Here is a 5,148-nt window from a genome sequence, read left to right on the forward strand (position 1 = left end):
TGTTGTTTATTCGGTCAGTCGCTTCCGACTCTTCGTGACTTCATGGACCAGCCCACGCCAGAGCTTCCTGTCGGCCGTTGCCACCCCCAGCTCCCCCAAGGTCAAGTATTCCTCCCCATACGCATCATAAAATGATGTAGCAACCTTTTGCCTCACTAACCAGTTCCTTATAGTTTTAGTCCACACTTGTACTACAGAGAAGGATAATTTGTAATTTGTTACTGCACCCTTCCCACACCCCTTTTCCTCACTTGTAAATAAACTATCTCTAAGAATTGTGCTGCCATCTCCATCTGGGTCACTGCTGAATCCAGCGCAGTATTGTGGTTGGCACTACTAATCTTTGTTGGTTCTGAACTCAAGGAATTGGGAGAACAGGTTTGGTCTCTACTCCTTGTGCCCAGGGGCAGGTCTACCTGGGGATCGTCTCCGTCCGCAGGTGTGATGCCAAGAGGAGGATGGTGGGGGCAGCAGACGAAGAGTGGTTCAGCTGAATCATGTTGGCTTCCTTTACAGGCGCCCAGCAGAGGCTAGGGTGCAAACAAGAAAGTGGGGTGCGGGTGGGGGGAAGAAACAGTATATCCTGTCTGAAGGGAAAGCTTTCAGTTCCAAACTAGTTACAGCTCTTGGTTTTGCTTTCTGCCTGTTTCCCTTTTGCTTTTCCTTGTTTGACAAGGTATCTCGCTGTGCCTTTTCACCCACCCTCACTTGCACTGTGTTTTGCTCTTAGTTAGGTGTTTATTAGACAGAAGAGGAAGGCAGAGTTATTTCCCCTTCACACACACCCACGCAGTGCTGGGAGGGGGGCAGGGTTGGGCACCAATAAAAATTGCCTTTATTCCCTGGCAAGGTAGTTAGCATGGCTGGTCATCTTCTTCCCCAGCCCTGCCCCTTCTCCCAGCAGGAAAAAGCTGTTCTCAGATAAGAGCTCCCCCGCCCCGCAAGGGAGAGGGCGTGGGCCTCCAAAGGAAGTTGCCGAGTTACTCAGTCCCGCTTACCTCTGAGGTTTGTCCTGCTGACTTGTGAGTAGACATGCAGAAGTGACAGTGAAAATCATAATGATTCATTTTAAACTGTTTCCCCAAGTTCCAGTTGTTTAGTCGCTTGCATCCGCTGTATAGTTTTTAGTCCACACTTGTACTACAGAGGATAATTTAACAAAATGTAAAGGCAAAAAGGAATTGGTTAGTGAGGCAAAAGGTTGCTACATCATTTCATGATGCATATGGGGAGGAATGGAAGAAAATCTAAACAAGAAAACCCAATGTTTCTTGTTTTGGGGGATATAACTTTTAAAGTGAGTCAGGGATGTGAATGTATGTAAAAAGTGCCAATGGATTTTAGCTTTAAACAAGGGGGGGGGCGTGTCTGAGTTCACACACATATATGCATGCTCAACATAGCACTTTGAAAAATATTTTTATTTACTTTTAAAAAATATATGCTTTCTATCAATTTTGTTGTTAAAACCAGAGGATGAATTTTATATTGTGTGAGGACTTCTTCAACCATACATCATCTTTAATAAGGTAGCAATGGGGAAAAGTGGCTGTCATCTATTTTGTTTTACCATGTAGTTGGCATATTAGTTTAAAATGACTTTTAATTGTAACACTTCCCAAAGTTATGCTGGTATTTTAACAATGGTCAAAACAAGGAAATGTGTGTGCCTACCAAGCCAGCTGGAACCCTTTATCAGTAGATTCCTCAATGTATATTTGTTCTTTGAACTGCAAAGGATCCCTTCAAATCTCCCTCTGCAATGAACTAACTGAAGCAAATGGATCAAACCACTTAGATAATGCTGGCCCACCTTACAGAGTTGTTGTAACAATTGCTGAAAGAGCCAGTGTGGTGTGGCGAGAGTGTTGGACTGGGAGCCAGGAGATCCGAGTTCTAGTCCCCACTCAACCATGGAAGCTCACTGGGTGACTTTGGACCAGTCACAGACAATCAGCCCAACCTACCTCACAGGGTTGTTGTTGCGAGAATAAAATGGAGAGGAGGAGGATAATGTAAGCCACCTTGGGTTCCTTGCGAAAAGAGGCGGGATATAAATGCAGTACATAAATACATGGGGGATCTATTTTTTAAACTGGCAGCCTTGGGGCATGGGAGTGTTCATGGGGTGAGTGTTCATGTCAGGTGTCCTGGAAGGCCCCAGCTCCTTGCATTTATTTTTGTACATTTCAAAAACAAAATTGCCTCCTCCCTGCTCCCCATTTGCCTCTCCTGTGCCATGGATTCCTCCTGTGGAACAGAAAAATATGGGTTCAAATGGGTACTTTGACTGTACTGTAATGGTTAGACCCCACCCCACCCCGCTTTGCATTCATGATATTAAAGAGCATGCTTCTGCGATTGCGGGTGGAGAAAACAAATGTGGGCTCCTTGGCTCTGCCTGTCACTAGCTGTCCTGCTCTCTGCCTCACCAGCCGCTGCCGCCGCTGATTGATGCTGATTTTGTGTAGATTCCATCCTCCGCTGTTTCACATTCATGATGTAGCAGTCACTTGATTCTTTGTGCTATGAGAGTTGTTGCTGGAACAGGAGAATATAGGTCCAAGCGTGCTTTCGTGTAGCTGTGTGGATCCCCGCCCCCAGGGCGTGATTTGCCCCCATGATCTTAATGTTCACGTGCCTCAGTTTACCTTTTCTGTGATATGGGCTGCTGGGAATTCAAAAGACTGCTCTGCCTCTGGTGAGCCCTTGGCCCCACCAGTCACCACTGTCTGCAATCCTTGATCATCCAAGTATCATCAGTCCAGTTGGGGCTATTCATCTAACTGATCAATTGACCAAACATTGTGTCTGTAATTCTCAGTCTGCTGTCAAGGGAAGTGTACACACAGTACATAATTTTTAAAAAGAGAGTTGACAGGGCTCACGTGGTTGGGATATGCTGAAGTTGGTTGGTGGTAAGAGAAAGGCACACTGTGTATGTGATGAAAGGCATTTTTATTTGTACAATATTGCTTAACAGCATATAAGCAGTTTGGTGTAGTGGTTAGACTATTAGATTTGGGCCAGGCAGACCTAGTTTTATGTTCTTGATCAGCCGTGATTCCCACTGGATGCCCCTCACACCATCTCAATCTAATCTACCTCACAAGGTTGTTGTGAGGATAAAATGGAATGATCCCCATATGACAGCCCATCTTCTTGGAAGGATATATGTGTGATTAAAAAAAAAATGTGTTCCTTTGAAAAGGGGGCAAGGTCAGTGGTGGGTGATGCAAAAATGGGCAGGACTGAAGCGAGAAAGGAGGTTCATGTCTGCTGACCTGTGTTTTTAAAAATATGTAAGTGGTGGAGGAAGAGGCAGAGTTTGATTAGTTAGACTTCAGGAAGCAGAGCCTGTGTGCACATCAGTGGACTAGGGCCCAGAACTGCTGCATTGTTCCTTCTATCATGACTTTTGGCATATTTTTATTACTCCTATTTTACAAAGAATACCTGGGAGATCTGATGTGTTTTATACAAATTATCTTTTGGCTGACCAGAATTCTCAGGTAACTTCTAAGATGGCTAGATTCTGCGCTGCTGGAATTGTCGGCATGGGATGATGTCGATTGTTTGATGTTTTAATTTGTTAACTATTTTACCGTTATGAGTGCAATGCTTATTTGCATTTTAACTAATTGATTGCTTTCGTATTATTGTATTTATAGTGCTACTCCACTTTGCTGCTCTTGTGACCATAATAAACTATTACTTACTTACTAGGACACAGAACCTAACAGGTGTCGGTGCGTGAGTGGGGAGCGATTTTTTTAGGCCAGGGAGCAGGAGCGATGGGCAGGGCCGGTGAGGATCCTAATTCTCATTTCTTTTCAAAATGCCTGCTTTATTCAACAAAGGACCTATTGAAGAACCCAAGGCAAAAATTCCAAATGGGTGAGTAAAATATTTGATGGCTGGCGACCTGATAAGGCTCCATCCAAGACATGTAACTCAGCTCCATCCCATGCTTACTCAAGTGGTATGGCGGTGGCTCCAACCATTAAGAGTAGCGTTAAGAGTAGCGCCAGCCTAGGATGGATGAAAGCCCAGATTCCGTTGCCCACTCAGCCCTGAAGCCGAGAGCCCCTGGACCAGTCCCTCGCCCAGCCTAACTTTCCGCATGCAGCTGTTGTGAGGATAACATGTGGAAGGGGAAGAAGTTGCCTTGAACTCCTTGGAGTAAACGCGGGAGATAACTGCAATCAATCAATCAATCAACACACTCAGTGGTACCTAGTGGGCTGCACAGGGGCCAAAGCAAACATTACGTGAAAGATTTATTTATTTATTTTTATTTATTTATTCATTTCATTTCTATACCGCCCAACAGCCGAAGCTCTCCGGGCGGCTCACAAAAATTTAAACCAAACGGCACACAATAAAACAATATAAAATATACAGAACATTAAAACCACAATATAGCACTACAACCACAATAAAACCTAGCGGCAGTGCAGGGGTTTAAAATACAGATTTAAAACAGCAAAGCTGCACGTCCAGAAAGGTGTCTTCCTTCCCCCTTCGTTTTTAGTCTGGTGCAAATGCAGCCCTCTCCCCGGCCACAGATGCCTGCAGGGTTGTATTCTGCCTGCAGGGCTGTATTCCGAAATAGCAGTCCGGGAAATGGATCACTACGTTCGCAATACGAATTACAGGCGGGGAGTGGGGGTGGTCCGGATCAGGTCCGCGAGGGGGGGGGGCGGTTAGAGCCCCTCTTCCCCATGCGAGGGTCCTGACCCGGAGCGGAGGCCCGGCGCTTACTCTGGAATGAAAAGTGGGCGCCATCGGAGTCGGCTACATCCCTGAAGGCGCGACCCTATACCTGTGTAGCCAGACAAAAAGTCCTACAACTCCCAGCAGCCCCTGCCACCGGTAGGCTCCCCCCCCCGCCGCCCCCCGGCCTTTCCATTCGCTCCCCACTTAAACTCAAGCTCGCCCTGCCGCCCAGCCGCAAATCAGGGGCAGCTGCCGACAGAGCCCTGCCTTCCGCTGGGAGCGCGTCAGGAGCGAAACGGAGCCGGGGCGAGGCGGGCCTCCCAGTCCCGGGGCTGAGATACGCCCGCGCTTCCACCATTCATCGTGATGGACAAGCCGCCGAGGCGATGCACGCGGAAGGAGGGGCAGGGAAGGCGGAGGGGCTGCCGC

The sequence above is a fragment of the Heloderma suspectum genome, chromosome 7 (assembly GCF_057233095.1).
Source record: "Heloderma suspectum isolate Gila_16-S chromosome 7, 16-S_ref, whole genome shotgun sequence".
Taxonomy (NCBI): Eukaryota; Metazoa; Chordata; class Lepidosauria; order Squamata; family Helodermatidae; genus Heloderma; species Heloderma suspectum.